Here is a 23,942-nt window from a genome sequence, read left to right as displayed (position 1 = left end):
GGAACAGGTTTTGGCGTACACTGCCGAAACAGCCACCAGCTCTATTGCCTCCTCTTCTGAACGTTCAAAACCTGCAAGCATGGAGTCGTCAGTGCAGGGTTCTGGTCAGTAAAAACACCTTTTCTTGTGTCCTTCACCCCCACCAAAAGTTAAGGATGTGGCAGCCCAGACTTCAGATTACTCTATGGAGCTCTTTTCACATACCATGCCTGGGTTATCCAGTCAAATCCAGAATTCCCCAGTCCAAGATGAATCTGACAAGGAGTGCACTGATGCACAGCTACTGCTAGATGATTCTGCTGGTACATTGACCCAGAGCACTACATTGCCCTCGCAGTCTACTGAGCCAGAATCTGACCCTGATGAAACTCAGGTGCCCCTTCCCGCATACTATACCACCTTACACGGTGACACAGAGGAGGGTAAAGAGGAAGGTGCAGATGACTTTGAAGAGGAGGTGATGGATGACCCAGTTCTTGACCCGGATTGGCATCCATTGGGGGGGAGGGTGGCGCTGGCAATAGTTCAGATAAGGAGAAGGATCCGCAGCAGGCATTGACATCGCAGCAGCAGTTATCTGGCATACCCGTAGCTGTCCAAAAACGTGGACCAAAAACTAAAAGAGTTGCAGGACAGCTTGGCCAGACGGTCAACTTAGCACAGCGTGCAAGGCCAGAAAATGTATACCATAGTAGGAAGAGTGCAGTGTGGCACTTCTTTGTCCAAAGTCCTACTGATGAGGCAAAGGTTACTTGTAAGAAGTGCGGAAGGACCTTTAGCCGAGGTAAACAACTCAGAAATTTGAATACCAGTTGCAATCTTAGACATTTAATCAACATGCACTTGCAAGCATGGACAGACTACAAAATCTCAGGTAGCACATGTGCACCTGCTCCGACTGAAGGTAGCCAGCAACGCTCCATCGCTTCCCCCACTTTAAGACCACCGCCACCGTTAAGCACACCACCAGCACTAAATGTTGAGGTGTCGTCGCAAGGCCACAGCACTCAGGGAATAACAATGGTTTTGCAACACAACACTGAATCTAGGCCATCATCACCAATACCATCACCAACCCCCTCTCACTCCGACCAGTCCACCGCTACTTCCTCCATATGCAGCTCTCCAGTCCAGCTCACCCTACCAGACACTCTGAGTAGGACAAGATAGCACTCATCCTCTCATCCGTGTACACTGTGTTTGAACGCCTACATTGCCAAACTAACTAATCTCATTAGAGGTGATGCCCTACCGTTTGGTTGAAAGCTAAGCTTTCCGTGAGTGCATGGCCTACGGAGTCCCACGCTATGACCTACCCAGTCGGCACTTCTTTTCACAAAAAGCCATCCCAGCCCTCCACCTGCATGTGAAAGACAGCATTGTCCATGCACTCAAGCAATCAGTGAGTGGAAGGTACACCTCACAACAGATGCATGGTCCAGTAGGCTTGGCCAGGGCCGTTACGTGTCCATCACTGCGCACTGGGTTAATGTGGTGGATGCAGGCTCCACAGGGCACAGCAGCGGGGGAAAAGTGCTGCCTAGCCCACGGTATAGGAAACAGTTGGCTGTAGGATTTCGACCCTCCTCCTCCTCCATAAGCGAAAGCTCATCCACAAAGCGCAGTCGCACGAGCACTCCATCCGCAGCTGGCAGTGTTGCACACGAGGTGTCACACTATCGAACAGCTAGTGGTAAGCATCAGCAGGCTGTGTTAAAGATGATGTCTTTGGGCGACAACAGACAAACCGCGGAGGTCATGGCTGAGCACTCTACATCTTGAGCCAGGCAAGGTAGTCAGTGATAACGGACGTAATTTTGTGGCAGCCATAGCCCGTGCAAAACTCACACACATACCTTGCCTGGCTCGCACTTTGAACCTGGTGGTGCAGTGCTTCCTTAATAATTATCCAGAGTTAACATCCCTGCTCCATAAGGTGCGAAGACTGTGCTCGCACATCCGTCACTCAGACGTCCACTCCACTTGTATGCAGAAGCTGCAGCGATTGCTCCACCTCCCCAAGCACCGCCTAATCATAGACGTTGCAACAAGGTGGAGAGGCTGTGCAAACAGAGGCAGGCTGTAATGCATTTGTGGGAGGATACACGAGCAGGCAGTTTGAGGGAAGACATGGAATTGTAGGGTGTGCAATGGTCAAAGCTGAAAGACCTCTGTAAAGTCCTTCAGTGTTTTGAGGAATGCACACGGCTGTGTTGTGAGTTCACTTTCCCCTTCGTCACTGAGGTCTGGTGAACTCCCTATTCTGGTAAAGGAAAGTAATGAGCCTGATTATCAGGCACCTGAGCCTAATGAGGATGACTGGCTGAGTGGAGTCACGGACTGGATATAAGGCTGCCGACGCCCTTCTGCCCTGCGGGTGATTTCTCTGTGGACTTCTAGGACACCAGTCTGATTCCTGCTCCTCTAAAGCTAAGTTTTCTGCTTTGCCTGTTCGCATTTGTGTTTTGTTTTTGTTTTCCTTGCTTTTCTGGATTCTGCCATTCCCTGCTGGGGTGAGCTGAATCGCCTTTTGCCGGTTGCTCTGTCTTCAGAATATTCCTGAGTACTGACATAGCTTTTTTGAAGCCTAGCGTCTTCAGGGCCTTTTTCACTGTCAGTCTGTTGGCTCTTATTTTCATAGGGTTTTTCACGGATTGCAGACAGCAGCCTTCCTGTCCTTTCCTTTCTAGTTAGCTTAGGCCCCGTCTTTGCTCAGTCTATCTTTCTGTCTGTGTTAGTGTTTTCATCTTGCTTCACCGTCATTATATGTTGGGGGCTGCCTATTGCTTTGGGGTCTGCTCTGGGGCAGTTTAGATTTCCCCTTTCTTTCTTTAGGCCTATTTAATTCTCCGGCTGTGATCGAGGGGTCTAGGGCATCGTAGGAACCCCCCACGGCTACTGTTAGTTGTTGTGGATAGGATCAGGGGTCTGCAATTCGATAGCTGCCAACCTCTCTGGTTTTCTGGACTTAGCTAGCATTTCTGTTTTTGCCTCCTACGGTGACTCAATCATAACAGAATCACCCGCCATACCGCAGATCCTAGGGTACTCAATAGCAGGAAAGAATTGTGTTTTAAAAAAAAAAAAAAATGTGTGTGTATATTCTTTCCTCTATATCTCTGAGGCCGTAGGGGGAATTTTTTTTTTCTCTCAATGGAGATAAAGCAATTGTCTGATCGTGTGGAGCAGCTCGCTGCGGAAGTGCGGGGAATTTCCGCCTACCTTGCTCATTCGCATGCTGTTGAACCAAAGATCCCTACACCTGATGTATTTTTTGGGGATCGATCTAAATTTTTGAGTTTCAAAAATAATTGTAAATTATTTTTTGCCTTGAAGCCTAACTCGTCAGGGAGCTCCGCGCAGCAGGTTAAAATCGTCATCTCTTTGCTGCGTGGCGATCCCCAGGATTGGGCGTTTTCTTTGAAACCAGATGATCCTATTCTGACTATTGTGAACGCATTCTTTCAAGCTTTGGGGTTGTTGTATGACGAACCTAATGCTATTGATCAGGCTGAAAAGACCCTGTTCGCATTGAACCAGGGTCGAGATTCTGCAGAGTTGTACTGTCAAAAGTTCCGAAAGTGGGCGGTCCTTACTACCTGGAATTATAATGCCTTGTCTGCTGTCACGTCGGCGGCGGAAGCCGCCGCCGTTACAGCAACAGCGGTGCCCGCCGCTGCCTTTACTTACCTGCGCTCGCCGTGCCGCTCTGTGCCCGCCTCCTCTTCCTTCTCCTCCGTCCAGCGTGTGCCGGCTTCCTGCGGGCGCCTTAAGCCGCGGGCGCGCGCTCTGCAGATCCTTTAACCCTGCAGTGCCACCCAGCGGTCTGAGCGCCCAATCAGCCGACTTCTGCAGGGTATATCAGGCGTCTCCAACATGGTGGAGATGCCTGATTATCGTGTGGACTTCCGTGCGGTATCCTGGCCTGGGTGTTTAGGGGTTCTCCCCTTCTCACTCCTTACATTCCTCTGCCCAGTCCTGTACTTCGTGCCTCTGCTCCGTCCTGTATTCCGTGCCTCTGCTCCGTCCTGTACTCCGTGCCTCTGCCCAGTCCTGTACTCCGTGCCTCTCCTCCGTCCTGTACTCCGTGCCTCTGCCCAGTCCTGTACTCCGTGCCTCTGCCCCGTCCTGTACTCCATGCCTCTGCTCCGTCCTGTGCTCCGTGCCTCTGCTCCGTCCTGTACTCCGTGCCTTCGTCCAGTGCCCAGTCCTACACTCCGCTGCCCAGTCCTGTGCTTTGTGTCTCCGTCCCGCACTCCATGTCTCCATCCTGTACTCCAGTGCCCAGTCCGATACTCCAGTTCTCAGTCCGGCACCCTCCACTCAGTCCTTCGAGCCGCCCCTCTTGGTTCTAGCAGTCGCGGTATCTGTCTTCTGAGGGTCTGCCCCTAACGGCCCCTGTATAGGGGTCGGCACCACCTGGCACGCTCACCCCTGGGAGCTCCAGTGCCGCGATCCAGAGGGTCCACTCTCGGACGTGACCTATCTTGTTATCTCAGCATACGTCACAGCTGCTCTCTTTCGGAAGGGTTTGTCAGAAGCCGTAAAAGATACTATGGTGGGATTTCCTGTTCCCTCTGGTCTGGACGATTCTATGTCATTAGCCATTCAGGTTGATCGGCGTTTGCGTGAACGCAGGATTGCACGGGAGGTGTTGCCACCGGTTGAACAGACGTCTGAACCTATGCAATGTGATAGAGTTTTGTCTAAGGCGCAACGTCAGGAGTTCAGAAGGCGTAATAAGCTGTGTTTTTTCTGTGGAGATGCCTCACATATTATTTCTGTTTGTCCTAAACGAGAGAAACGCTTTGCACACACGTTTTCTGTTGGTGGTGTTCAACCTAAGTTTCTTCTGGCAATTACTCTGATCTGCTCCCTGTCCACATTTTCCGCCAAGGCTTTTGTGGATTCGGGAGCAGCGCTAAACCTAATGGACTTGGATTTTGCTAAACGTTGTGGATTTTCGATGACACCTCTGCAGACGCCTATCCCTTTGAGGGGGATTGATGCTACTCCTTTGGCTAAAAATAAACCTCAGTTTTGGACCCAGGTGGTCATGCGGGTCGCCCCAGACCATCAAGAAAATTGCAGATTTTTGGTGTTGCATGGTCTGCATGATGCCGTTGTTCTGGGGTTTCCCTGGTTGCAAATTCATAATCCAGTTTTGGATTGGAAATCTGTGTCTGTGGTGAGTTGGGGTTGTCGGTGTGCCTTTAGTGAGGCTCCGGTTTTTTCCACCTCTCCTCAGTCGCATGAGGTTCCTGACTATTTGGCGGACTTTTATGATGTATTTAGTGAGAATGAGTCTGCGTCCTTGCCTCCTCATAGGAGTTATGACTGTGCAATTGAACTAAGCCCGGGGTGTAAATTTCCCAAGGGTCGGCTTTTCAATTTATCTGTACCTGAGCACGAGGCTATGCTGTCCTATATTAAGGAGGCGTTGGAGAAGGGTCATATTAGACCATCCTCTTCACCCTTAGGTGCCGGGTTTTTTTTTGTGGCCAAAAAGGATGGTTCTTTAAGGCCTTGTATTGATTATCGTGCCCTCAATAAAATTACTATTAAATATCAGTATCCGTACCCCTGATTTCGGATCTATTCTCTAGAGTTAGAGGTGCTTGCTGGTTTACCAAGCTTGACCTCAGGGGGGCGTATAATCTTATCTGCATTAAGCAGGGGGATGAATTGAAGACGGCGTTTAATACTCCGGAGGGACATTTTGAGTACCTGGTGATGCCTTTTGGGCTCACTAATGCCCCTTCTGTCTTCCAGTGCTTCATGAACGATATTTTCCGAGACTTTGTCGATAAATTTTTGATTATCTATCTGGATGATATTTTGATCTTCTCCAAGGATTGGGATTCTCATGTGGAACATATTCGGACTGTGTTCCCGATCTTGAGGGAGAATTCCTTGTATGTCAAAGAATCGAAATGCCTTTTTGGAGTACAGAGGATTTCATTTTTGGGATTCATTTAGTCTCCGTCAACTATTGAAATGGACCCGGCCAAGGTTCAGGCCATTTATGATTGGGTTCAGCCCACTTCTTTGAAGGCCCTCCAGAAGTTTTTGTGTTTTGCTAATTTTTATCGGAAATTTATAGCAAAATTTTCTAGTATTGCCAAGCCATTGACTGATCTGACTAAGAAGGGTGCTGATGTGTTGAATTGGTCTCCGGAGGCTGTTGCTTCCTTTCAGGAGCTGAAGCGAAGATTTACCTCCGCCCCGGTTTTGCGGCAACCTGATGTCTCACTCCCGTTCCAGGTAGAGGTGGATGCTTCTGAGATTGGTGCAGGAGCTGTTTTGTCCCAAAAGGATCCTGTAACATCTAAAATGAATCCCTGTGCTTTCTTTTCCCGAAAGCTCTCTCCATCTGAGCGTAACTATGATGTGGGGAATCGGGAACTGTTGGCCATGAAATGGGCATTTGAGGAGTGGAGACATTGGTTGGAGGGAGCTAAACATCAAGTTGTGGTCCTCACTGACCACAAGAATTTGATTTACCTAGAGTCGGCTAAACGCTTGAACCCTAGACAGGCTAGGTGGGCTTTGTCTTTTACACGTTTTGATTTTGTGGTCTCTTTTCTTCCTGGAACTAAGAATGTCAAGGCAGACGCCCTCTCTAGGAGTTTCTTTGCTGATTCTCCTGTGGTGACCAAGCCTGCTACCATCTTAGGCGAAGGGGTAGTTCTTTCTGCCATCTCGCCCGATTTGAGACTTGCTCTGCAAGAGTTCCAGGAGGACAAACCTGAGCGTTGTCCCAGTGGAAAGTTGTATGTTCCTGACCAGTGGAAGAAGAGAGTGATGTCTGAAGTTCATTGCTCTGCATTGGCTGGTCATCCAGGTATTTTTGGTACTAGAGATCTGGTGAGTCGCTCTTTTTGGTGGCCCACCTTGTCTCATGATGTCAGGAATTTTGTGCAGTCCTGTGGGACTTGCTCCCGGTCTAAATCTTGTTCTCGCTCTAGTGGGTTGTTGATGCCTTTGCCGGTCCCCAGGAGGCCATGGACCCATATTTCAATGGATTTCATCTCTGATATGCCGGTCTCTCAAAGAATGACTGTTATTTGGGTGATTTGTGATAGGTTCTCTAAGATGGTTCATCTTGTAAAACTCCATAAGTTGCCATATTCCTATGAGTTGGTGCCCCTGTTTTTGCAACAGGTGGTTCGCTTACACGGGATTCCTGAGAACATTGTATCTGACAGAGGAGTTCAGTTTGTGTCTAGATTTTGGAGGACTTTCTGTTCCAAGCTGGGAATTCAGTTGTCCTTCTCCTCTGCTTTTCACCCTCAGACCCATGGGCAGACAGAGAGAACAAACCAGACCTTGGAGTCGTATTTGAGATGTTTTATTTCCGCTGATCAGGATGATTGGGTTTCATTTTTGCCCTTGGCCGAATTTGCTTTAAACAATAGAGCTAGTTCTGCCACTTTGATGTCACCTTTTTTTTGTAACTTTGGGTTTCATCCTCGATTTTCTTCAGGGCAGGTGGAGCCTTCTGCCTGCCCAGGTGTTGACACTGTGGTGGAGAGAATGCACAAGATCTGGGACCAAGTGGTGGATAAGTTATCTCTCTCCCAGGAAAAGGCCCAGCGGTTTTCCAATCGACATAGGACCATTGGTCCCCAGTTTAAGATTGGTGATATGGTGTGGTTATCATCAAAAAATATTGCTATGAAGGTGTCTTCTCCTAAGTTTAAGCCTAGATTTATTGGACCTTACAAGATTTTGGAGATTATTAATCCGGTCTCTTTTCGTTTGGCTCTTCCTGTCACATTTAAAATCCATAATGTGTTCCATAAGTCCTTGTTGAAGAGGTTTGTTGAACCAGTTGTTCCTGGGGTGGCACCTCCGGACCCTGTATTGGTTGAAGGTAACATGGAATATGAGGTAGAGAAAATACTGGATTCCCGTCTGGCTAGACGGAGACTCCAGTATTTGGTTAAGTGGAAGGGTTATGGTCAGGAGGATAATTCCTGGGTCTCTGCCTCTGATATTCATGCCAAAAGATTGGTGCGTGCCTTTCATCGGGCTCACCCTGATCGCCCTGGTGGCGTGGTTGAGGGTTCGGTGACCCCTCCTCAAGGGGGAGGTACTTTTGTGAGTTCATTTTCCCCTTCGTCACTGAGGTCTGGTGAACTCCCTATTCTGGTAAAGGAAGGTAATGAGCCTGATTATCAGGCACCTGAGCCTAATGAAGATGACTGGCTGAGTGGAGTCACGGACTGGATATAAGGCTGCCGACGCCCTTCTGCCCTGCAGGTGATTTCTCTGTGGACTTCTAGGACACCAGTCTGATTCCTGCTCTTCTAAAGCTAAGTTTTCTGCTTTGCCTGTTCGCATTTGTGTTTTGTTTTTGTTTTCCTTGCTTTTCTGGATTCTGCCATTCCCTGCTGGGGTGAGCTGAATCGCCTTTTGCTGGTTGCTCTGTCTTCAGAATATTCCTGAGTACTGACATAGCTTTTTTGAAGCCTAGCGTCTTCAGGGCCTTTTTCACTGTCAGTCTGTTGGCTCTTATTTTCATAGGGTTTTTCACGGATTGCAGACAGCAGCCTTCCTGTCCTTTCCTTTCTAGTTAACTTAGGCCCCGTCTTTGCTCAGGCTATCTTTCTGTCTGTGTTAGTGTTTTCATCTTGCTTCACCGTCATTATATGTTGGGGGCTACCTATTGCTTTGGGGTCTGCTCTGGGGCAGTTTAGATTTCCCCTTTCTTTCTTTAGGCCTATTTAATTCTCCGGCTGTGATCGAGGGGTCTAGGGCATCGTAGGAACCCCCCACGGCTACTGTTAGTTGTTGTGGATAGGATCAGGGGTCTGCAAATCGATAGCTGCCAACCTCTCTGGTTTTTTGCCTTGTCAGGGAACTGTCCTATATGAGGTGGAGGAAGAAGAGGAGGAGGAGGAGGGGGATGATTATTTTGGGCAGTAGGATGCTTCTCAGGGGGCAAGAGAAAATGTTGGCGTTCCAAGGTCAGGTACAGTGTTTGGGCGTGACTGTAGGTATGTGGATTTGCCAGAAAGTGCTCCTCCACCCAGCAGTGTCAGTGCATTATTGACACCTGGAACATTGGCCCACATGTGCGATTATGCCTTGCGGATCCTAAAAAGGGACCCCCGCATTGCCAAAATGATGAAGGATGATGACTACTGGCTGGCCAGCATCCTCGATCCACGCTACAAAGGCAAATTACACAACATCATGCCACAGGAGAACCTAGAGATAATATTGGCTAACAAACAAGCAACTCTGGTAAACCATTTGTTTGAGGCTTTCCCAGCACACAGCAGTGGTGCTGGTTTTCCCTCGAGCCATAGTGGGCACAATGGAAGAGGTGTTTGTGGTGCACACAGCTGAAGTGGCGTTGGAGACAGGGGTTTAATCACCATGTTGTAGAATGATTTCTGAAGTACCGCTCACACGACTGCTAATACTGCATCGATTTCAAGTGACAGGAGACAGCAGTTGTCAACTATGGTTACAAACTATTTCTCCTCCCATATCAATGCTCTCCCTCACAGGTCATTCCCCTTTGACTATTGGACCTCTAAACTGGACACTTGGCCAAATTGGCACACTATGCCTTACAGGAGCTTGCTTGCCCTGCTGCTAGTGTGTTATCTGAAAGAGTCTTCAGTGCTGCTGGATCAATCCTGACAGAAAAAAGGACCCGTTTGTCGACCCAAAATGTTGATGATCTAACGGTTACTTCATTAAAATGAACCATGCATGGGTTTCAAAGGATTTTGTCCCACCTTCCCCTGATGACACATAGGTTGCCAGAAAACTGCCTTGCTTTTGTCCTCCTCTTCCTCGGACTTGCCGAATTCTGCCATTTGCAGCAGCTGAATGTCCAGCCAACACATCAACATATGCCATTTTTTAAACTTCCCTAACTGGGCTGCCCACCCCCCCCAAGGGCTGGGGTCAACACCTGGCACACCAGGGCAAGTGCCGTTGCCCTGAACAGGTGGATGGGCCCACTGATGGCCGACGGCACTGGCACAGGGCCCCTCATAGTACAATACAGTGTCTCTGAAGGTGGGGGGGCCCACTCGCCGTCAGACACACCAGCGTACTATGAGGGGCCCCGTGCCAGTACAGTCGCCCACGAGTGTGCCCCCCCTGCTGGTCATGGCCACAGCACTTGCAAGTTGCAATACTTACCTCTCCCTGCTCCACCGCTGTGTAGTCTGGCCAGTTAAATCCTTCACAGGGACGGCCACTAGAAATTTGGTGTATTGATCGATGATGGTTAAGATGTAGCTATGGCCTGTCCTGCTGGCCTCTACCTTCAGATGATCAATGGCTACCATTTGTAATGGACATCAACTTACAAGCGGGTGCAGTGGTGCTTTATGGTCACCTTTCACAGTTGTGATAGTCACAGACGTGTGACATTCCTGCCACCATTTTTCAATGTCTCCTCTCATGCCAATCCAATCGAATTGCCTACGGCCTGTGGCTTCTGTCTTTTGCACTCCAAAATGACCAGACATATCATGATAGGCAGTGAGGACCATGTCTACATCTCTCCCTGTGATCACAATTTGATGGAGACGAGTAACAGTGATGTGATTCACGCTACTGCGATAAAGCAATCCTTTCTTCACAAAGAACCGTTTTCACTGTCTCCACAGACACAGTAATTGAGGGTCTGCATCGCCTCTGCAACATCTACCAGGAGGTTTTCCCGCGATGAGTAATTCCCAAATTTCTGCTAACTCTCGACTTTCCGTCTGTACTTGTATCCATGTAGTTTCCAGTAGCGGAGAGTCTGGACTGGCTTACTGAGATTGAATTATATACGAAGATTTAAAAGTACCACAACACTGTATACTATTGTACACTTCAAATACCTTTCCCTTTTTCTACTTTTTAAATTCTGGTGTAATACATAGTGAGCCTGTGAGTGTCTGTGTCTGACTCCGGAAGTATAGATGGAAATTTACAATTACCCCTAGATTGAATACACCTGGTATGTACTGATATAGTACCTTTGTTCATAAATTTTTATTACGATATCATCCATAGTGAGTGAGCGTGTGTGGTTTACGCCTTCTATATATACGGTGAATCGGAGATACCAATTTTTACCCTATACTCGATACAGCTTGTATCTTGTTATACAGTACCTATGTTCAACATTTAGTATTACGGTCAAATCCATACTGAGTAAGCGTCTGAGAGTGACTACGGGACTGTGTATACGGAGATTTCAATTGTACCCTATAATATATATATATATATATATACTTGCTATCTTGTTATCCAGTACCTTTTTTACAACATTTTTTATTATGGGCAAACCCAGACTGAGTGAGCGTTTGAGGGTGACTCCGGAAATATTTACCAAGATTTCAAATTTGCCCAGCACTGTATACAGCTGTACGTTTCTGATACAGTAACCTTTTTTGCTATTTAGATTCTGGTGTAATCCATAATGAGCCTGTGAAAGTCTGTCTGTTACTCCAGAAATATATTTGGAACTTTAAGATTACCCCAACACTGTATACAGCTGTACACTTGTGTTACATTACCCATTTACAGCTTTTCATATTCTTGTGTAATCCATACTGGGCCTGAGAGCGTTTGTGTCTGCCACCTGAAATATATACAGAGATTTATAATGTATACACTATACTATATATACCTTGTATCTGGTGATACTGTACCCTTTTTCAACTTTTTATTTTATTGTGTAATCCATACTGAGCCTGTGAGCGTCTGTGTATGACTCATGAAATATATACGAAGATTTACAGTTATCCCAAGACTATACAGAGCTGAAAGCTTCTGATACAGTACCATATATCTGCTGGTATTTTGTGTCCATTTTCCAAAACGTGAGGAAGTATGGTGGAAGAGGACGTGGACGTGGGCGTGGGGGGCCACCTGGTACTGATGGTGGTGGTGATGCATCTGCTGGTAGTGCCAAAAACACAATAGCAGCTAAGGCAGGAGGTGTTGAGCCTGCATCATGGTGTAGCTCTGGAAGGCCTGTAAGGCTCCCTTTTCTGGGAGTAGGTAGACTGCTTTTAAAGCCGGAGCATCAGGAACTGTTTTTGGCTTACATTCCTGAAACAGCCTCCAGCTCTATCGCCTCCATTTCTGAAGTTTAAAAAAATGCAAGCACTGAGTCGTCAGTGCAGGCTTCTGGTCAGGAGCAACCCCTTTCCTTGTTTCCTTCACCCACACCAAAAGTGAAGGATGCGGCAGCACACACTTCAGATTACTCCATGGAGATCTTTTCACATACCATGCCTGGGTTAATTAAAAATGGGGCCCATCATATAATGAAACATTGCAAATGGGGGACATCAGACACTGGAGCAGCATTTACGGGGCCCATTATACACTGGAGCTTTACAAGTGGGGCCCATTATATATGGAGCATTATTTGGGCCCATCATACACTGGAGCATCATCCATGAGGCCCATCATATACTGGAGCATTCCAAATGGGGGACATCAGACACTGGAGCATGATTTACAGGGCTCATTATATACTGGAGCATTAGAAATGGGGCCCATTATATATGGAGCATTATTAGGGCCCATCATACACTGGAGCATCATCCATGAGGCCCATCATATACTGGAGCATTCCAGATTGGGGACATCAGACACTGGAGCAGCATTTACGGGGCCCATTATACACTGGAGCATTAGAACTGGAGCCCATTATATATGGAGCATTATTAGGGCCCATCATACACTGGAGCATCATCTATGAGGCCCATCATATACTGGAGCATTATAAACGGGGCAGATCAGACACTGGAGCAGCATCTATGGGGCACATTATACACTGGAGCATTAGAAATGGGGCCCATTATATATGGAGCATTATTTGGGCCCATCATACACTGGAGCATCATCCATGAGGTCCATCATATACTGCTGGAGCATTCCAAATGGGGGACATCAGACACTGGAGCAGCATTTACAGGGCTCATTATACACTGGAGCATTAGAAATGGGGCCCATTATATATGGCGCATTATTTGGGTCCATCATACACTAGAGCATCATCCAAGGGGCCCATCATATACTGGAGCATTCTAAATGGGGCAGATCAGACACTGGAGCAGCATCTATGGGGCACTGTTATGAATGGGTCACCGAGGAGAAAAAAGCAAAACAAGCTAAGTCACAGAAAACCAGAGAGGTTGGTAACTATGCAGATTGCAGATCCCTGATCCTAACCACACAACTAGCAGCAGCCGTGGAGTGTACCTACGATGTTCCTAGACGCTTCATCACAGCCGGAGGACTAAATAAGCCTGAAGCATGAAAAGGGGAAAACTAACTGCCCCAGAGCAGACCCCAAAGGAATAGATAACCCCCCACATGTATTGACGGTGAATCAAGATGAAGGCACAAACACAGGCAGGAAAATAGGCTGAGCAAATGATGGGGCCCAAACTAACTAGAAAGGAAAGGAAAGGAAAGACACTGTCTGCAACCTGCAAAAAACCCTACAAAAATAATGTCCAACACTTCTGATAGCAAAATTAACCCTGAAGTCACTACACTTCTCCCACTATATCAGCACGCTGAAATATTCTGAGACAGAGCAAAAAGAGACCAAACTAGTAAGGGAACAAAAAGCAAATTGGCAAAATACTGATAAATAAGAGTGGAAATTCAGCACAGCCCCCAGCCGAGGCTGGCTGACCACACAAAAAACTGAATAGACCAACAAAATCAAGTGTGAACATTAGCAGAAAAACTTAGCTTTAGATGACTGGAACAGAGCTGAAAACCAAGAGCTGACAAGCCAGAAGGAATCACCAGCAACTGAATAGGGCGTTGGCTGTCTTAAATCCAATCTGAGACTCCTGAGGTCCAATCGTCATCCTCATTCTCAGGTGGCAGATCTCCACCGATCAAATCAGCCTCACTACCTCCTGTTACCACCAGAGGGAGTCTGGAAGGAGAACTCACAACTGGTGAACGAGAGAATGAACTCACAACAGGGCACATTATACACTGGAGCATTAGAAATGGGGCCCATTATATATGGAACATTATTTGGGCCCATAACACACTGGAGCATCGTCCTTAGGGACCATCATATACTGTAGCATTATGTGGAGCTCATCATATACTGTATGGAACATTATATGTGACCAATTATTCTGTATGGAGAAATATATGGGGCTCATTATTCCGTATGGCGCACAATGTGGTGGCCATCATACTGTATGGAGTTATATACTGTCCTTTTTTTGAGCTATTGTACAATTTAAAATAGATCAGTCATGTCATGTAAGCAGTGAAGTATTTGTCATTGTACTATACCTATATTTCTGTGCCGTATCGGAGCATCATGAGTTGTGGTATGTGTTAAAGGGGCTCACTGACACTCTTTGGCCCAGGGCACACGAAAACCTGGAGCCAACCCTACCCCCCACAACTTTAGCCAAATAACCCCCAGTTTTCAATGCGTAACTATTATTATGAAGTAAATTAAGGTTGACAAGCTTCAGTAATAAGAATTGCTGTTTTTGGCATTGAAATGGGCACTGTAGGTGTGTTTACTGTCCTCCACTCCCTACCGACTTTGCTTCCCCATTGACTTGCATTGGCTTTCGTGTTTCAGTCGGCCGATTTAGTTCGACCCGACTTTTGCGAAAGTCTAGTTTCATGAAACCCGACTCGACCCGCTCATCTCTAGTCTTAAGATATTTCTTGGCCCAGTCTTGACATTTTATCTTCTGTTTCGTTTCTTGTTGAAAGGAGGTTGTTTTTCAGCCTTCCTTAGCTTGGCCATGTCCCTGAGTATGGCACACCTTGAGCTTTTTGATACTCCAGTAACGTTGCAGCTCTGAAATATGGCAAAACTGGTGGCAAATGGCATCTTGGCAGCTTCACGCTTGATTTTCCTCAATACATGGGCAGTTATTTTGCGCCTTTTTTTATCAGCACGCTTCTTGCGCTTGATTGTTCGGTGATCACGCTTCAACAGTTTGGCAATTTCAAGACTGCTGCATCCCTCTGCATCCCTCTGCAAGACTTCTCACAATTTTTGAGTTTTCAGAGTCCGTCAAATCTTTCTTCGGACCCATTTTGCCAAAGGAAAGGAAGTTGCCTAATAATTAAGCACACCTTATATAGGGTGTTGATGTCATTTGACCACACCCCTCCTCATTACAGAGATGTAAATCACCTGATTTACATAATTGGCAGTTGGCTTTCAAGCCTATACAGCGTGGAGTAGGACAACATGTATAAAAAGGATGATGTGATCAAAATACTCATTTGCCTAATAATTCTGCACCCAGTGTAGTTCTAGCACAGCTGCGCAGATTATTACTCTTATCCTCCACCAATATTTCTACATGGTGTGATTTCCTGAACTGAGGATACTCCAGCAGCTGTCACACCTTGATTACTCAGTTGATACTCCAAAAGGAGACATTTTCTATACCTCTCACCTAGACCAATTTCTCCATCAGATAAGATTGTTTTGCACTTGGTGTTTCCCCCTCATTCTTTGTCACACTAAGCGAGATCGCTTAAGCGTCACCGATTTTGTGACGCAGCAGCGATATTGCTAGCGATATCGCTATGTGTGATACTTACCTCTGAACTGCTCCCCTGCTGGCTATCGCTGATCGCGCGAGAACATCCTGGGCCGTTTCTCGTCGGCCGCTTCCTGCTGGGCTTCCTGCTGGCGCCGACGAGCGACGCGGGCGGCAGGACGTCTTCATCGCCGCGTCTGACAGGTAAGTAACAACCACCGTCCGCTGCTGCATCGCTGGTGAGATCTGCCTGTTTGGCAGCTCACTAGCGACCATTTAGCGATGCACCAGCGATCCTGACCGGATCGTATCGTTGTCGGGATCGCTGGTGCATCGCTAAATGTGACGGTACCCTAATCTCGGACATCAAATAGAGACTGCTGGAGAAATAGCGCAAATAGGGTCTTATCCGGGATTCAGATGGTTGAACACAATTAAATTGTACTCACCAGATGGAGCCAAAATATGGCTTAGGCCGGAGTCACACTAGCGACAAAAATGGACGAGTGCAATGTGATAAAAAAATCGCATTGCAATCGTCCCAATATTAATCTATGGGGCAGCTCCCATCATCAGATTTTTTTCTCGGGCTGAGACAATCGCAGCATGCATGCACTGTTTCCTTGTAAATCTCTGAAATACACCATACAGATGAAACCCCCGGCAGAAGATTCCTTATAATGAGGCAGATGGAGGCACTATGGATGTTGTCTCACCTGTGATCCAATGGCATATGTCTTTTTAAGGGTGCAAAAAAACACAGTCCGCCACAGTTTTGTGCACCTCTGAAAAGAAGGACGACACTGAACAGAGGCCAGACGGAGTCCAGAGTAACTCTGCCGCCGCAATATAGTGATTGGATCCCTAGGGGGTTTCATCTGAATTATGTCACTCAGAGATTTAGATGGAAACCCCAAAGTAAGTGCTCAGACTAGAGTGCCGGAAACATGTGATCCAAAATATTTTGTAAAATGTTCCCAATAAAAGCTTCAACTCAACCCACAAAAAAAGCCCCCACTTAGGTCCATCAGGAGGCTTCCACTTTACTGGTAATAGAAAGGCTCTGTAAAAGTGCTATGGCTTCTCGCCACCCAAAAGAAATCAAACGGATTTTGCACTTTCAAATGCCCCCTCCCTTCTGAGTCCCACAGTGTGCCTAAACCACGTGTTTGGCATTTCTGTAGTGATAAGAGCTCGCCTAATTTACCGTTGTATGTCTCCAGAAGCATTAGCTGGGCATAATGAAGTAGGTCACTGAAACATACTGGTCACTACAATGACAGTTTGCAATTTTTACTTAGGAACATTTAATGCTGCTAGTTTCTGGAAAACACTTATGGAGTCAAAATCGTCACTACACCTGTAGATACATTCCCAGAGGGGTGTAATTTCCAAAATGGGATAACTTGAGGGGGATTCTGCTCTTCTGGCATTTAGGGGGTCTCTATATGGAGTCTGCAAAGTATTCTACAAAAATTTGATCTCCAAGTGTCAAATAGTGCTCCTTCCCTCCCGAGGCTTGACGTATGGCAAAGCAGTACTGTACAGCCACAAAAGGGGTATTGTCACATTAAGCAGAAATTGTGGCACAATTTTTATCAATTTCCCATTGTGAAAATGTAAAATCTGGGGCTAAAACAATTTTTGTGGTAAAAATGAAATTATTTTTTTCTTCACTGCTCATTGGTATAAAATTCTGTAACACACCTGTGGTGTCAATGTAAGGGGGACGACTGGACAGCGGGTACCAGCTTGCCGGGGCAAGAACTATCGAGGTTGCATCCCCTGTTGCCTGGGGGAAGCTTTAGCGAGGCGGACCTTCTCCTGTTGCCTGAGGAAAGTTCTAGCAAGTTGGACCTTCCTACTGACCAAGGTGGGCGGGGAGATAAAAGGAGAAATTGCGCACAGCAGAGCAGTTTGGCGTGAACCCAGGGCAGCGCGCAGAGAGGTGAGCGGCACGCTCTGCTTCCCCTTTCTCCACGAAGTACCGGCACTGCCGCAGCCCCCATCTACTGTAAAGAGACCACACCAGAGAATGAGAGAAGTCGGGATTGCTGCAGCAATCCAGAGAGAGAGGGACTGCTGCATTCAGGGAAGCCGTGTGTTCAGCAGCAGCCAGGGGAGCACCCGCCATGTGCAGGTCAGCATCCGTCATCTCCTGTCACCAGCCGTGGGGACCAGAGAGACAGAGACGTACAGTGTGAGCCCGGTGACTACCAGAAAACAAGGCGCCATAGGATCCGTGTCGGTGAGTACTGCGCACGTGCCACATAAGAGTGACCAGGAACAGGACTGACACTTGTGCCCTGACGTTGCCAGAAAATATTTGCCCAGACACTTGCGCCCTGACTTCACCAGTGTATACTGTATTTGCAGAGCCACTTTGGGCTCATACAGGACTGTGGCCCGTACCCTTGTCAGCCACTGCAGTATATGGACTAGGGACGCAGCAGGAGGTACCGGAGACCGACTGCTGCCGCCAGAAGACAAGGCATTGTTGCCCACAGGACCCCATTGGAAAAGACACTGTGCCAATAGTTGCAGGAGTCACAGTTTGAGGAACTTCTGACACAAGTGTTTCAAAAGAACCGCCGTAACCTGATCCTTTATTCTTGAACTTGCATATCCTTTTGCAATAATACTGTTTATTCCCCTGTTTAACCCATTTCCTCCAGGCATGGAGTATTCCCCTGTTATTAAAGTTCTTAACTCTTGCTCTTCCTCCTGTCCAGCACTGCATCCCACAATCTGCTTACATCAAAATGGTCATTGCACCCCTAGATGAATTCTTTGAGAGGTTTAGTTTGTAAAATGGGGTTACTTATGGGAGTTTCTGTGGTTCTGGAACCCTAGGGGCTCTGCCAATGTGACATGGTACCCTCAAACCCCTCAAACCAGAATAAATAGTGATCATTCCCTTTCCAGCACTACCATGCGCCCAAGCAGTAATTTTCCAACAAATATAGGGTACCTGCATACTATGGACAAATTGCACAATAAATTTTGGCATCCATTTTCTCCTGTTACACTAGTGAAAATAAAAAAAATTGGGGCAAAAACAACATGTTTGTGGGAAAAATGTGATTTTTTTATTTTCACGGTTCAATGTTATAAATTTCTCTGAATCACCTGCGGGCTCCAGATACTCACCCCACATCTAAATAAATTGCTTGAGGGGTGTAGTTTCCAAAATGGGCTCATTTGTGGGAAGTTTCCACTGTTTAGGCACCTCAGGGATTCTCCAATCGTGACATGGCGTCCGCTATCGATTCTAGACAATTTTGTATTCCAAAAGTCAAATGGAGCTCCTTCCCTTCCAAGCCCTGCGGTATGCCCAAACAGTAGTTTTTCTCCATATATGTGGTATCGGTATACTAAGGAGAAATTGCGCAACAAATTTTATGGTGCATTTTCAAAGTTTTACCCTTGTGAAAATAAAAAAATGGGGCTAAAGTAACATTTTTGTGGTAAAAATGTGTTTTTTAAGTTTCACGGCTCAACATTACAAAATTTCATCAAGCCCCTGAGGGCTCAAGGTTCTCACCACATATCTAGATAAATTCCTTGAGGGGTCTAGTTTCCAAAATGGGGTAAATTGTGGGGGATTCCACTGTTTAGACACATCAGGGGCCCTCCAAACGTGACATGGCATCTGCTATCGATTCCAGACAATTTTGCTTTCCAAAACTCAAATGGTGCTCCTTCCCTTTTGAGCCCTGCCATGTGCCCAAACAGTAGTTTTACACCACAGATGAGGTATAGGCATACTCAGGAGAAATCGATCAACAAATTTTATGTGCATTTTCGCCCGTTACCCTTGTGAAAATGAAAAATTTGGAGCTAAAGTAACATTTTTGTGGGAAAAAGTTAAATGTTCATTTTTTCCTTCCACATTCTATTAATGCCTGTGAAGCACCTGAAGGGTTAATAAACTTATTGAATGTAGTTTTGAGCACTTTGAGGGGTGCAGTTTTTTTAGAATAGTGTCACTTTGGGGTATTTTCTGTCATATAGGCCCCGCAAAGTCACTTTAAAAAATTATGTTTCAAAAATTGTTCTAATGTAAAGTAGACATGTGGTAAATGCTATTTATTAACTATTTTGTGTGACCTAACTGTCTGATTTAAGGACATAAAAATTTAAAGTTTGAAAATTGCAATATTTTCAACATTTTCGTCATATTTTCCGATATTTTTTAGAAATAAACGCGTTATACCAAAAGTTTTTACCACTATCATGAAGTGCAATATGTCACGAAAAAACAGGCTCAGAATCCATGGGATACGTTGAAGCATTCCAGATTTATTGCCTCATAAAGTGACACTGTCAGAATTGTAAGATTAGGCCCGGTCACGAAGGCGAAAACAGGTTCTGGAATGAAAGGGATAACCTCATCGGTCCACAGGACTTGTTTCCAAAATGCATAAGGCTTTATTAGATGTTCCTTTGCGTACTTCTGATGCTGAATTTTATGGTGATGATGCAGGAGAGTTTTTTTCTAATGGTTCTTCCATGAAGGCCATATTTGTGCAGGTGTCTCTGAACAGTAGAACAATGTACCGCAACTCCAGAATCTGCTAAATCTTTCCGAAGGTCTTTTGCTGTCAAGCAGGGGTTCTGATTGGCCTCTCTAGCAATCCTATGAGTAGTTGTCACTGAAATTCTGAAATTATTTTTAGTTTTCCAGACCTTATATTGACCTCTGCTATGCCTGTTTACTGTCATTTCTTAATTATATTTCAAACTGAGGAAAGAGCAACTTCAAAATGCTTTGCTGTCTTCTTATAGCCTTCTTATGCTGTCTTCTTATAGCCTTTTTATACTTTGTAGACCTCCACCATTGTCATTTTCAGAGTGCTAGGCAGCTGCTTATTAGAACCCATGGCTGCTATTTTTTTTGGCATAAGGTTAGAGGAAGCTGGATTTTTTTAAAGCTGCAAAATTTGCATCACCTGGCCTTTCCTATCGAAGTGAACCAGCCATAAACATAAGGGTAGGTACACACGGTTAACAAACGCTGCGGGTTGGATGCTGGGTACCTCCACAGCTTCCAACCCACAGCATCCAGATTTATACAGCATAGTGGATGGGATTTCAAGAAATCCCATATCCAGTATGCGCGCACTGACGCCCATGGCTTACCTGCGGAGACATACATGTGACATGCCTTTCCAGACTGCAACATGGCAATTTATCTTGCGGAGACATAAGTGGGCAGCATGGTGGCTCAGTGGTTAGCATTGCAGAGTTGGAGTCCTGGGTTTGATTCCCACCAAGGAACATCGGCAAGGAGTTTGTATGTTCTCCACGTTTTTGCGTGGGTTTCCACTGGGTTCTCCGGTTTCCTCCCACATTCCAAAGACATACTGGTTTAGATTGTGAGCCCCATCGGGGCAGTGATGATAATGTGTGCAAAAACTGTAAAGCGCTGCAGAATATGTTGGCGCTGTATAAATAAAGAGATTATTATTATTAAATATGGGGAGAAAAAACAAACTCCTTACAGATGTTGCACTGGGTGGCATTTGAACCATGAACCCCAGTAAGCACTAACCACTGAGCCACCGTTGTGCCATGCTGGCCACAAACAGTTGTCTATTTCCATCAGATATTGTAAAATTTAATATACAAAGCTCAAGTGTGTGTATGTATGTACAGTTGTGGCCAAAAGTATTGACACCCCTGCAATTCTGTCAGATAATACTCAGTTTCTTCCTGAAAATGATTGCAAACACAAATTCTTTGGTATTATTATCTTCATTTAATTTGTCTTAAATGAAAAAACACAAAAAGAATTGTCCTAAAGCCAAATTGGATATAATTCCACACCAAACATAAAAAAGAGGGTGGACAAAAGTATTGGCACTGTTCGAAAAATCATGTGATGCTTCTCTAATTTGTGTAATTAACAGCACCTGTAACTTACCTGTGGGACCTAACAGGTGTTGGCAATAACTAAATCACACTTGCAGCCAGTTGACATGGATTAAAGTTGACTCAACCTCTGTCCTGTGTCCTTGTGTGTACCACATTGAGCATGGAGAAAAGAAAGAAAACCAAAGAACTGTCTGAGGACTTGAGAAACCAAATTGTGAGGAAGCATGAACAATCTCAAGGCTACAAGTCCATCTCCAAAGACCTGAATGTTCCTGTGTCTACCGTGTGCAGTGTCATCAAGAAGTTTAAAGCCCATGGCACTGTGGCTAACCTCCCTAGATGTGGACGGAAAAGAAAAATTGACAAGAGATTTCAACGCAAGATTGTGCGGATGTTGGATAAAGAACCTCGACTAACATCCAAACAAGTTCAAGCTGCCCTGCAGTCCGAGGGTACAACAGTGTCAACCCGTACTATCCGTCGGTGTCTGAATGAAAAGGACTAAGTGGTAGGAGACCCAGGAAGACCCCACTTCTTACCCCGAGACATAAAATAGCCAGGCTGGAGTTTGCCAAAACTTACCTGAAAAAGCCTAAAATGTTTTGGAAGAATGTTGTCTGGTCAGATGAGACAAAGTAGAGCTTTTTGGGCAAAGGCATCAACATAGAGTTTACAGGAGAAAAAAAGAGGCATTCAAAGAAAAGAACACGGTCACTACAGTCAAACATGGCGGAGGTTCCCTGATGTTTTGGGGTTGCTTTGCTGCCTCTGGCACTGGACTGCTTGACCGTGTGCATGACATTATGAAGTCAGAAGACTACCAACAAATTTTGCAGCATAATATTGGGCCCAGTGTGAGAAAGATGGGTCTCCCTCAGAGGTCATGGGTCTTCCAGCAGAACAATGACCCAAAACACACTTCAAAAAGCACTAGAAAATGGTTTCAGAGAAAGCACTGGAGACTTCTAAGGTGGCCAGCAAAGAGTCCAGACCCGAATCCCATTGAACACCTGTGGAGAGATCTAAAAATGGCAGTTTGGAGAAGGCACCCTTCAAATATCAGGGACCTGGAGCAGTTTGCCAAAAAAGAATGGTCTAAAATTCCAGCAGAGCATTGTAAGAAACTCATTGATTGTTACCGGAAGCAGTTGGTTGCAGTTATTTTGGCTAAAGGTTATGCAACCAAGTATTAGGCTGAGGGTGCCAATACTTTTGTCTGGCCCATTTTTGGAGTTTTGTGTGAAATGATCAATGTTTTGCATTCTGCTTCATTCTCTTTTGTGTTTTTTCATTTAAGACAAATTAAATGAAGATAATAATACCAAAGAATTTGTGTTTGCAATCATTTTCAGGAAGAAACTGAGTATTATCTGACAGAATTGCAGGGGTGTCAATACTTTAGGCCACAACTGTATGTATGTATGTATAACCGGGATTGGCATCCGCACCGTCGCAGCTACAGCCACAAAATTTGGCACAGTCACACGTCTGGACCCCGAGAGCGTCCTAGGCTATGTTGTGTGGCGAAATTTTAATCCCGCGCGTTCCAATTCACCATACAATTTTGCCCCTATCTACATAATGGGGAAAAAGTGTGCTTGTATCAAGCCCCGCCCCTCATTATGATGTCATAATGGTTGACTATGGGATGGAGGATGTGTGATGGGTATATGGGCACTGGACTATGGGATGGAGGATATGTATGACGGGTATATGGGCATGGGACTATGGGATGAAGGATATGTGTGATAGGTATATGGGCATGGGACTATGGGATGGCGGATATGTATGATGGGTATATGGGCACGGGACTATGGGATGGCGGATATGTATGATGGGTATATGGGCATGGGACTATGGGATGTCGGATATGTATGATGGGTATATTGGCACTCGACCCTGGGATGGAGGATATGTATGATGGGTATATGGGCACGGGCCTATGATATCGTGGATATGTATGATGGGTATATGGGCACAGGACTATGGGATGGAGGATAATTATAATTTGCTATAACTGACCACAGTTAGTTACTATGCCTGGGCAGCGCCGGGCTCTTCAGCTAGTTTTAATATAATTTTAATTGTCATTTTAATGTCATGATTGGTGTATACAAAGAAGACTGCAGCATTTCTGAAATAATTTCTTATTAAAAACATTTGTAAAGTTAATTTCATAATCATTGCACAATATGATGTGAGGTATCCATAGGGATGAAGAGAATAAAGGAGGACGCCTTAGTTACCAGCATGCAATAGTATATCAGAGAGTCACTGACTAGAGTATCTGGAAGTGAGAGTGGACCGACTGGTAATGTCTCTTTTGTCTTCACTGAGTGGTGGCTTTTCTAATCAAGTCATTTTGTAATTCTGACATGACAATAGCTGTACCAGCCTTTATGACAGCTAAGTATCTGACAATGAAAGCTACAGTAAATGGGGAGTTCCAGCATAGCATAGTATGTGCTATAATTACATATATATATATGAAGTAATACATATTACTTCATACAATACTAGTAAAAAATTTGAACA

Source organism: Dendrobates tinctorius, unplaced genomic scaffold (genome assembly GCF_039654945.1).
Source record: "Dendrobates tinctorius isolate UK_male_01 unplaced genomic scaffold, ASM3965494v1 ptg000004l, whole genome shotgun sequence".
Taxonomy (NCBI): Eukaryota; Metazoa; Chordata; class Amphibia; order Anura; family Dendrobatidae; genus Dendrobates; species Dendrobates tinctorius.
This window is presented reverse-complemented; position numbering follows the sequence as displayed.